The sequence below is a fragment of the Salmo salar genome, chromosome 15, assembly GCF_965601325.2.
Source record: "Salmo salar chromosome 15, fSalSal1, whole genome shotgun sequence".
In the NCBI taxonomy this organism is placed as follows: Eukaryota; Metazoa; Chordata; class Actinopteri; order Salmoniformes; family Salmonidae; genus Salmo; species Salmo salar.
Genome location: NC_138305.1, coordinates 108,933,986 through 108,945,763, shown reverse-complemented (window position 1 = coordinate 108,945,763; position 11,778 = coordinate 108,933,986). Strand labels below are relative to the sequence as shown.

At 50.4% G+C, this 11,778-nt stretch overlaps 1 protein-coding gene across 1 annotated transcript in view; it reads left to right on the top strand.

Annotated features, from left to right (window-relative positions):
- LOC106572876 (dnaJ homolog subfamily C member 5) overlaps positions 1-11,778 on the top strand; it is a 77,763-nt gene that overhangs the window by 8,712 nt on the left and 57,273 nt on the right. The gene's annotated exons all lie outside the window — the stretch shown is intronic.

Here is an 11,778-nt window from a genome sequence, read left to right as displayed (position 1 = left end):
CTGCTTAGTAAATGCCACCGCAGAGCACTGCACGCACACACATCGTCCTAAATGGCACCCTATTCCGTTCCGTGCACTTCTTTTGGCGAGGGCCCAATGGGTAGGGCACTACATTTGGCGAGGGCCCAATGGGTAGGGCGCTACATTTGGCGAGGGCCCTGTGGGTAGCGCACTACATTTGGCGAGGGCCCTGTGGGTAACGCACTGTATTTGGCGAGGGCCCTGTGGGTAACGCACTGTATTTGGCGAGGGCCCTGTGGGTAGCGCACTGTATTTGGCGAGGGCCCTGTGGGTAGCGCACTGTATTTGGCGAGGGCCCTGTGGGTAGCGCACTATACAGGGAGTAGGCTGCCATTCGAGACACACACTTTGGCTGGTTGGCTGCTAAACAATTGGCTAGTTAACTGGATGTTTTAGCTTCAGAGGCCAACATGTTGACTTACAGAGAGTCATCAGCAGCTGTGTTTACCCTCTGAGCTTGTAGCTCCTGTGTCATTTAACCTTTAACCTTTAACCTTGCTACCATTGGCTGTACACAAGGAGGAAGATCTTGGTTGTGGGACAGCTGATGGCACTGAAAGCCAATCATCCCCTCACCATTTAGACCAGGGCCCACCAGGGCCCACCATACTAGCTGCCTGGCAGTCTCTCTGCATCCCAAATGTTCCCTGTGTAGTGTACTACTGTTGGCCAGGGCTCACAGGGCTCTCTGGTCATAACTAGTGTACCATTTCTCACGTAAAGCCTCTGTCTGCTGTTCTGTATACAGTCTGGGTTACGCTGTTCTGTATACAGTCTGGGCTACGCTGTTGTGTATCAGTCTGGGCTACGCTGTTCTGTATCAGTCTGGGCTACGCTGTTCTGTATCAGTCTGGGCTACGCTGTTCTGTATACAGTCTGGGTTACGCTGTTCTGTATACAGTCTGGGTTACGCTGTTCTGTATCAGTCTGGGCTACGCTGTTGTGTATCAGTCTGGGCTACGCTGTTCTGTATCAGTCTGGGCTACGCTGTTCTGTATCAGTCTGGGCTACGCTGTTCTGTATACAGTCTGGGCTACGCTGTTCTGTATACAGTCTGGGTTACGCTGTTCTGTATACAGTCTGGGCTACGCTGTTGTGTATCAGTCTGGGCTACGCTGTTCTGTATCAGTCTGGGCTACGCTGTTCTGTATACAGTCTGGGTTACGCTGTTCTGTATCAGTCTGGGCTACGCTGTTCTGTATCAGTCTGGGCTACGCTGTTCTGTATACAGTCTGGGCTACGCTGTTCTGTATCAGTCTGGGCTACGCTGTTCTGTATCAGTCTGGGCTACGCTGTTCTGTATCAGTCTGGGCTACGCTGTTCTGTATCAGTCTGGGCTACGCTGTTCTGTATCAGTCTGGGCTACGCTGTTCTGTATCAGTCTGGGCTACGCTGTTCTGTATACAGTCTGGGTTACGCTGTTCTGTATACAGTCTGGGTTACGCTGTTCTGTATCAGTCTGGGCTACGCTGTTCTGTATCAGTCTGGGCTACGCTGTTCTGTATCAGTCTGGGTTACGCTGTTCTGTATCAGTCTGGGCTACGCTGTTCTGTATACAGTCTGGGTTACGCTGTTCTGTATCAGTCTGGGCTACGCTGTTCTGTATCAGTCTGGGTTACGCTGTTCTGTATCAGTCTGGGCTACGCTGTTCTGTATCAGTCTGGGTTACGCTGTTCTGTATACAGTCTGGGCTACGCTGTTCTGTATACAGTCTGGGCTACGCTGTTCTGTATCAGTCTGGGCTACGCTGTTCTGTATCAGTCTGGGTTACGCTGTTCTGTATACAGTCTGGGCTACGCTGTTCTGTATACAGTCTGGGCTACGCTGTTCTGTATCAGTCTGGGTTACGCTGTTCTGTATCAGTCTGGGCTACGCTGTTCTGTATACAGTCTGGGTTACGCTGTTCTGTATCAGTCTGGGTTACGCTGTTCTGTATCAGTCTGGGCTACGCTGTTCTGTATCAGTCTGGGTTACGCTGTTCTGTATCAGTCTGGGCTACGCTGTTCTGTATCAGTCTGGGCTACGCTGTTCTGTATCAGTCTGGGCTACGCTGTTCTGTATACAGTCTGGGCTACGCTGTTCTGTATCAGTCTGGGCTACGCTGTTCTGTATCAGTCTGGGCTACGCTGTTCTGTATCAGTCTGGGCTACGCTGTTCTGTATCAGTCTGGGTTACGCTGTTCTGTATCAGTCTGGGCTACGCTGTTCTGTATCAGTCTGGGCTACGCTGTTCTGTATCAGTCTGGGCTACGCTGTTCTGTATCAGTCTGGGCTACGCTGTTCTGTATCAGTCTGGGCTACGCTGTTCTGTATCAGTCTGGGCTACGCTGTTCTGTATCAGTCTGGGCTACGCTGTTCTGTATCAGTCTGGGTTACGCTGTTCTGTTGTTCTGTATCAGTCTGGGCTACGCTGTTCTGTATACAGTCTGGGTTACGCTGTTCTGTATACAGTCTGGGCTACGCTGTTCTGTATCAGTCTGGGCTACGCTGTTCTGTATACAGTCTGGGCTACGCTGTTCTGTATACAGTCTGGGCTACGCTGTTCTGTATACAGTCTGGGCTACGCTGTTCTGTATACAGTCTGGGCTACGCTGTTCTGTATACAGTCTGGGCTACGCTGTTCTGTATACAGTCTGGGCTACGCTGTTCTGTATCAGTCTGGGCTACGCTGTTCTGTATCAGTCTGGGCTACGCTGTTCTGTATCAGTCTGGGCTACGCTGTTCTGTATCAGTCTGGGCTACGCTGTTCTGTATCAGTCTGGGCTACGCTGTTCTGTATCAGTCTGGGCTACGCTGTTCTGTATACAGTCTGGGCTACGCTGTTCTGTATACAGTCTGGGCTACGCTGTTCTGTATACAGTCTGGGCTACGCTGTTGTGTATCAGTCTGGGCTACGCTGTTCTGTATACAGTCTGGGCTACGCTGTTCTGTATCAGTCTGGGCTACGCTGTTCTGTATACAGTCTGGGCTACGCTGTTCTGTATACAGTCTGGGCTACGCTGTTCTGTATACAGTCTGGGCTACGCTGTTCTGTATCAGTCTGGGCTACGCTGTTCTGTATCAGTCTGGGCTACGCTGTTCTGTATACAGTCTGGGCTACGCTGTTCTGTATACAGTCTGGGCTACGCTGTTCTGTATACAGTCTGGGCTACGCTGTTCTGTATACAGTCTGGGCTACGCTGTTCTGTATACAGTCTGGGCTACGCTGTTCTGTATACAGTCTGGGCTACGCTGTTCTGTATACAGTCTGGGCTACGCTGTTCTGTATACAGTCTGGGTTACGCTGTTCTGTATCAGTCTGGGCTACGCTGTTCTGTATCAGTCTGGGTTACGCTGTTGTGTATACAGTCTGGGTTACGCTGTTGTGTATACAGTCTGGGCTACGCTGTTCTGTATCAGTCTGGGCTACGCTGTTCTGTATCAGTCTGGGCTACGCTGTTCTGTATCAGTCTGGGCTACGCTGTTCTGTATCAGTCTGGGCTACGCTGTTCTGTATACAGTCTGGGTTACGCTGTTCTGTATACAGTCTGGGTTACGCTGTTCTGTATCAGTCTGGGCTACGCTGTTCTGTATCAGTCTGGGCTACGCTGTTCTGTATCAGTCTGGGCTACGCTGTTCTGTATCAGTCTGGGCTACGCTGTTCTGTATCAGTCTGGGCTACGCTGTTCTGTATCAGTCTGGGCTACGCTGTTCTGTATCAGTCTGGGCTACGCTGTTCTGTATACAGTCTGGGCTACGCTGTTCTGTATCAGTCTGGGCTACGCTGTTCTGTATCAGTCTGGGCTACGCTGTTCTGTATACAGTCTGGGCTACGCTGTTCTGTATACAGTCTGGGCTACGCTGTTCTGTATACAGTCTGGGTTACGCTGTTCTGTATACAGTCTGGGTTACGCTGTTCTGTATCAGTCTGGGCTACGCTGTTCTGTATCAGTCTGGGCTACGCTGTTCTGTATCAGTCTGGGCTACGCTGTTCTGTATACAGTCTGGGCTACGCTGTTCTGTATACAGTCTGGGTTACGCTGTTTATCAGTCTGGGCTACGCTGTTGTGTATCAGTCTGGGCTACGCTGTTCTGTATCAGTCTGGGCTACGCTGTTCTGTATCAGTCTGGGCTACGCTGTTCTGTATACAGTCTGGGCTACGCTGTTCTGTATCAGTCTGGGCTACGCTGTTCTGTATCAGTCTGGGTTACGCTGTTCTGTATCAGTCTGGGCTACGCTGTTCTGTATCAGTCTGGGCTACGCTGTTCTGTATACAGTCTGGGCTACGCTGTTCTGTATACAGTCTGGGTTACGCTGTTCTGTATACAGTCTGGGTTACGCTGTTGTGTATCAGTCTGGGTTACGCTGTTGTGTATCAGTCTGGGTTACGCTGTTCTGTATACAGTCTGGGTTACGCTGTTCTGTATACAGTCTGGGCTACGCTGTTCTGTATCAGTCTGGGCTACGCTGTTCTGTATCAGTCTGGGCTACGCTGTTCTGTATACAGTCTGGGTTACGCTGTTCTGTATACAGTCTGGGTTACGCTGTTCTGTATCAGTCTGGGCTACGCTGTTCTGTATCAGTCTGGGTTACGCTGTTCTGTATCAGTCTGGGTTACGCTGTTCTGTATACAGTCTGGGCTACGCTGTTCTGTATACAGTCTGGGCTACGCTGTTCTGTATCAGTCTGGGCTACGCTGTTCTGTATCAGTCTGGGTTACGCTGTTCTGTATACAGTCTGGGCTACGCTGTTCTGTATACAGTCTGGGCTACGCTGTTCTGTATCAGTCTGGGTTACGCTGTTCTGTATCAGTCTGGGCTACGCTGTTCTGTATACAGTCTGGGTTACGCTGTTCTGTATCAGTCTGGGTTACGCTGTTCTGTATCAGTCTGGGCTACGCTGTTCTGTATCAGTCTGGGTTACGCTGTTCTGTATCAGTCTGGGCTACGCTGTTCTGTATCAGTCTGGGCTACGCTGTTCTGTATCAGTCTGGGCTACGCTGTTCTGTATACAGTCTGGGCTACGCTGTTCTGTATCAGTCTGGGCTACGCTGTTCTGTATCAGTCTGGGCTACGCTGTTCTGTATCAGTCTGGGCTACGCTGTTCTGTATCAGTCTGGGTTACGCTGTTCTGTATCAGTCTGGGCTACGCTGTTCTGTATCAGTCTGGGCTACGCTGTTCTGTATCAGTCTGGGCTACGCTGTTCTGTATCAGTCTGGGCTACGCTGTTCTGTATCAGTCTGGGCTACGCTGTTCTGTATCAGTCTGGGCTACGCTGTTCTGTATCAGTCTGGGCTACGCTGTTCTGTATCAGTCTGGGTTACGCTGTTCTGTTGTTCTGTATCAGTCTGGGCTACGCTGTTCTGTATACAGTCTGGGCTACGCTGTTCTGTATCAGTCTGGGCTACGCTGTTCTGTATACAGTCTGGGCTACGCTGTTCTGTATCAGTCTGGGCTACGCTGTTCTGTATACAGTCTGGGCTACGCTGTTCTGTATCAGTCTGGGTTACGCTGTTCTGTATCAGTCTGGGCTACGCTGTTCTGTATACAGTCTGGGCTACGCTGTTCTGTATACAGTCTGGGCTACGCTGTTCTGTATACAGTCTGGGTTACGCTGTTCTGTATACAGTCTGGGTTACGCTGTTCTGTATACAGTCTGGGCTACGCTGTTCTGTATACAGTCTGGGCTACGCTGTTCTGTATACAGTCTGGGCTACGCTGTTCTGTATACAGTCTGGGCTACGCTGTTCTGTATACAGTCTGGGCTACGCTGTTCTGTATCAGTCTGGGCTACGCTGTTCTGTATCAGTCTGGGCTACGCTGTTCTGTATCAGTCTGGGCTACGCTGTTCTGTATCAGTCTGGGCTACGCTGTTCTGTATCAGTCTGGGCTACGCTGTTCTGTATCAGTCTGGGCTACGCTGTTCTGTATCAGTCTGGGCTACGCTGTTCTGTATACAGTCTGGGCTACGCTGTTCTGTATACAGTCTGGGCTACGCTGTTCTGTATACAGTCTGGGCTACGCTGTTCTGTATACAGTCTGGGCTACGCTGTTCTGTATCAGTCTGGGTTACGCTGTTCTGTTGTTCTGTATCAGTCTGGGCTACGCTGTTCTGTATACAGTCTGGGCTACGCTGTTCTGTATCAGTCTGGGCTACGCTGTTCTGTATACAGTCTGGGCTACGCTGTTCTGTATCAGTCTGGGCTACGCTGTTCTGTATACAGTCTGGGCTACGCTGTTCTGTATCAGTCTGGGCTACGCTGTTCTGTATCAGTCTGGGCTACGCTGTTCTGTATACAGTCTGGGCTACGCTGTTCTGTATACAGTCTGGGCTACGCTGTTCTGTATACAGTCTGGGTTACGCTGTTCTGTATACAGTCTGGGTTACGCTGTTCTGTATACAGTCTGGGCTACGCTGTTCTGTATACAGTCTGGGCTACGCTGTTCTGTATACAGTCTGGGCTACGCTGTTCTGTATACAGTCTGGGCTACGCTGTTCTGTATACAGTCTGGGCTACGCTGTTCTGTATCAGTCTGGGCTACGCTGTTCTGTATCAGTCTGGGCTACGCTGTTCTGTATCAGTCTGGGCTACGCTGTTCTGTATCAGTCTGGGCTACGCTGTTCTGTATCAGTCTGGGCTACGCTGTTCTGTATCAGTCTGGGCTACGCTGTTCTGTATCAGTCTGGGCTACGCTGTTCTGTATACAGTCTGGGCTACGCTGTTCTGTATACAGTCTGGGCTACGCTGTTCTGTATACAGTCTGGGCTACGCTGTTCTGTATACAGTCTGGGCTACGCTGTTCTGTATCAGTCTGGGCTACGCTGTTCTGTATCAGTCTGGGCTACGCTGTTCTGTATACAGTCTGGGCTACGCTGTTCTGTATCAGTCTGGGCTACGCTGTTCTGTATACAGTCTGGGCTACGCTGTTCTGTATACAGTCTGGGCTACGCTGTTCTGTATACAGTCTGGGCTACGCTGTTCTGTATCAGTCTGGGCTACGCTGTTCTGTATCAGTCTGGGCTACGCTGTTCTGTATACAGTCTGGGCTACGCTGTTCTGTATACAGTCTGGGCTACGCTGTTCTGTATACAGTCTGGGCTACGCTGTTCTGTATACAGTCTGGGCTACGCTGTTCTGTATACAGTCTGGGCTACGCTGTTCTGTATACAGTCTGGGCTACGCTGTTCTGTATACAGTCTGGGTTACGCTGTTCTGTATCAGTCTGGGCTACGCTGTTCTGTATCAGTCTGGGTTACGCTGTTGTGTATACAGTCTGGGTTACGCTGTTGTGTATACAGTCTGGGTTACGCTGTTGTGTATACAGTCTGGGTTACGCTGTTGTGTATACAGTCTGGGCTACGCTGTTCTGTATCAGTCTGGGCTACGCTGTTCTGTATCAGTCTGGGCTACGCTGTTCTGTATACAGTCTGGGCTACGCTGTTCTGTATACAGTCTGGGCTACGCTGTTCTGTATACAGTCTGGGCTACGCTGTTCTGTATCAGTCTGGGCTACGCTGTTCTGTATACAGTCTGGGTTACGCTGTTCTGTATCAGTCTGGGCTACGCTGTTGTGTATCAGTCTGGGTTACGCTGTTCTGTATCAGTCTGGGCTACGCTGTTCTGTATACAGTCTGGGCTACGCTGTTCTGTATCAGTCTGGGCTACGCTGTTCTGTATCAGTCTGGGCTACGCTGTTCTGTATCAGTCTGGGCTACGCTGTTCTGTATCAGTCTGGGCTACGCTGTTCTGTATCAGTCTGGGTTACGCTGTTCTGTATACAGTCTGGGTTACGCTGTTGTGTATCAGTCTGGGTTACGCTGTTGTGTATCAGTCTGGGTTACGCTGTTCTGTTGTTCTGTATCAGTCTGGGCTACGCTGTTCTGTATACAGTCTGGGTTACGCTGTTCTGTATACAGTCTGGGCTACGCTGTTCTGTATCAGTCTGGGCTACGCTGTTCTGTATACAGTCTGGGCTACGCTGTTCTGTATCAGTCTGGGCTACGCTGTTCTGTATACAGTCTGGGCTACGCTGTTCTGTATCAGTCTGGGTTACGCTGTTCTGTATCAGTCTGGGCTACGCTGTTCTGTATACAGTCTGGGCTACGCTGTTCTGTATACAGTCTGGGCTACGCTGTTCTGTATACAGTCTGGGTTACGCTGTTCTGTATACAGTCTGGGTTACGCTGTTCTGTATACAGTCTGGGCTACGCTGTTCTGTATACAGTCTGGGCTACGCTGTTCTGTATACAGTCTGGGCTACGCTGTTCTGTATACAGTCTGGGCTACGCTGTTCTGTATACAGTCTGGGCTACGCTGTTCTGTATACAGTCTGGGCTACGCTGTTCTGTATCAGTCTGGGCTACGCTGTTCTGTATCAGTCTGGGCTACGCTGTTCTGTATCAGTCTGGGCTACGCTGTTCTGTATCAGTCTGGGCTACGCTGTTCTGTATCAGTCTGGGCTACGCTGTTCTGTATACAGTCTGGGCTACGCTGTTCTGTATACAGTCTGGGCTACGCTGTTCTGTATACAGTCTGGGCTACGCTGTTCTGTATACAGTCTGGGCTACGCTGTTCTGTATACAGTCTGGGCTACGCTGTTCTGTATACAGTCTGGGTTACGCTGTTCTGTATCAGTCTGGGCTACGCTGTTCTGTATCAGTCTGGGTTACGCTGTTGTGTATACAGTCTGGGTTACGCTGTTGTGTATACAGTCTGGGTTACGCTGTTGTGTATACAGTCTGGGTTACGCTGTTGTGTATACAGTCTGGGTTACGCTGTTGTGTATACAGTCTGGGCTACGCTGTTCTGTATCAGTCTGGGCTACGCTGTTCTGTATCAGTCTGGGCTACGCTGTTCTGTATACAGTCTGGGCTACGCTGTTCTGTATACAGTCTGGGCTACGCTGTTCTGTATACAGTCTGGGCTACGCTGTTCTGTATCAGTCTGGGCTACGCTGTTCTGTATACAGTCTGGGTTACGCTGTTCTGTATCAGTCTGGGCTACGCTGTTGTGTATCAGTCTGGGTTACGCTGTTCTGTATCAGTCTGGGCTACGCTGTTCTGTATACAGTCTGGGCTACGCTGTTCTGTATCAGTCTGGGCTACGCTGTTCTGTATCAGTCTGGGCTACGCTGTTCTGTATCAGTCTGGGCTACGCTGTTCTGTATCAGTCTGGGCTACGCTGTTCTGTATACAGTCTGGGTTACGCTGTTCTGTATACAGTCTGGGTTACGCTGTTCTGTATCAGTCTGGGCTACGCTGTTCTGTATCAGTCTGGGCTACGCTGTTCTGTATCAGTCTGGGCTACGCTGTTCTGTATCAGTCTGGGCTACGCTGTTCTGTATCAGTCCGGGCTACGCTGTTCTGTATCAGTCCGGGCTACGCTGTTCTGTATCAGTCCGGGCTACGCTGTTCTGTATCAGTCTGGGCTACGCTGTTCTGTATCAGTCTGGGCTACGCTGTTCTGTATACAGTCTGGGCTACGCTGTTCTGTATCAGTCTGGGCTACGCTGTTCTGTATCAGTCTGGGCTACGCTGTTCTGTATACAGTCTGGGCTACGCTGTTCTGTATACAGTCTGGGCTACGCTGTTCTGTATACAGTCTGGGCTACGCTGTTCTGTATACAGTCTGGGCTACGCTGTTCTGTATACAGTCTGGGCTACGCTGTTCTGTATACAGTCTGGGTTACGCTGTTCTGTATCAGTCTGGGCTACGCTGTTCTGTATCAGTCTGGGCTACGCTGTTCTGTATCAGTCTGGGCTACGCTGTTCTGTATACAGTCTGGGCTACGCTGTTCTGTATACAGTCTGGGTTACGCTGTTGTGTATCAGTCTGGGCTACGCTGTTGTGTATCAGTCTGGGCTACGCTGTTGTGTATCAGTCTGGGCTACGCTGTTCTGTATCAGTCTGGGCTACGCTGTTCTGTATCAGTCTGGGCTACGCTGTTCTGTATACAGTCTGGGCTACGCTGTTCTGTATACAGTCTGGGCTACGCTGTTCTGTATCAGTCTGGGCTACGCTGTTCTGTATCAGTCTGGGCTACGCTGTTCTGTATCAGTCTGGGCTACGCTGTTCTGTATACAGTCTGGGCTACGCTGTTCTGTATACAGTCTGGGTTACGCTGTTCTGTATACAGTCTGGGTTACGCTGTTGTGTATCAGTCTGGGTTACGCTGTTGTGTATCAGTCTGGGTTACGCTGTTCTGTATACAGTCTGGGTTACGCTGTTCTGTATACAGTCTGGGCTACGCTGTTCTGTATCAGTCTGGGCTACGCTGTTCTGTATACAGTCTGGGTTACGCTGTTCTGTATACAGTCTGGGCTACGCTGTTCTGTATCAGTCTGGGCTACGCTGTTCTGTATCAGTCTGGGCTACGCTGTTCTGTATCAGTCTGGGTTACGCTGTTCTGTATCAGTCTGGGCTACGCTGTTCTGTATCAGTCTGGGTTACGCTGTTCTGTATCAGTCTGGGCTACGCTGTTCTGTATCAGTCTGGGCTACGCTGTTCTGTATCAGTCTGGGCTACGCTGTTCTGTATCAGTCTGGGCTACGCTGTTCTGTATACAGTCTGGGCTACGCTGTTCTGTATACAGTCTGGGCTACGCTGTTCTGTATACAGTCTGGGCTACGCTGTTCTGTATACAGTCTGGGCTACGCTGTTCTGTATACAGTCTGGGCTACGCTGTTCTGTATACAGTCTGGGCTACGCTGTTCTGTATACAGTCTGGGCTACGCTGTTCTGTATACAGTCTGGGCTACGCTGTTCTGTATCAGTCTGGGCTACGCTGTTCTGTATCAGTCTGGGCTACGCTGTTCTGTATCAGTCTGGGCTACGCTGTTCTGTATCAGTCTGGGCTACGCTGTTCTGTATCAGTCTGGGCTACGCTGTTCTGTATCAGTCTGGGCTACGCTGTTCTGTATACAGTCTGGGCTACGCTGTTCTGTATCAGTCTGGGCTACGCTGTTCTGTATCAGTCTGGGTTACGCTGTTCTGTATCAGTCTGGGCTACGCTGTTCTGTATACAGTCTGGGTTACGCTGTTGTGTATCAGTCTGGGCTACGCTGTTCTGTATACAGTCTGGGTTACGCTGTTCTGTATACAGTCTGGGCTACGCTGTTCTGTATCAGTCTGGGTTACGCTGTTCTGTATCAGTCTGGGCTACGCTGTTCTGTATCAGTCTGGGCTACGCTGTTCTGTATCAGTCTGGGTTACGCTGTTCTGTATCAGTCTGGGCTACGCTGTTCTGTATCAGTCTGGGCTACGCTGTTCTGTATACAGTCTGGGCTACGCTGTTCTGTATACAGTCTGGGCTACGCTGTTCTGTATACAGTCTGGGTTACGCTGTTCTGTATCAGTCTGGGTTACGCTGTTCTGTATACAGTCTGGGTTACGCTGTTCTGTATCAGTCTGGGCTACGCTGTTCTGTATCAGTCTGGGCTACGCTGTTCTGTATCAGTCTGGGCTACGCTGTTCTGTATACAGTCTGGGCTACGCTGTTCTGTATACAGTCTGGGTTACGCTGTTGTGTATCAGTCTGGGCTACGCTGTTCTGTATACAGTCTGGGTTACGCTGTTCTGTATCAGTCTGGGCTACGCTGTTCTGTATCAGTCTGGGCTACGCTGTTCTGTATACAGTCTGGGCTACGCTGTTCTGTATCAGTCTGGGTTACGCTGTTCTGTATCAGTCTGGGTTACGCTGTTCTGTATCAGTCTGGGCTACGCTGTTCTGTATCAGTCTGGGCTACGCTGTTCTGTATACAGTCTGGGTTACGCTGTT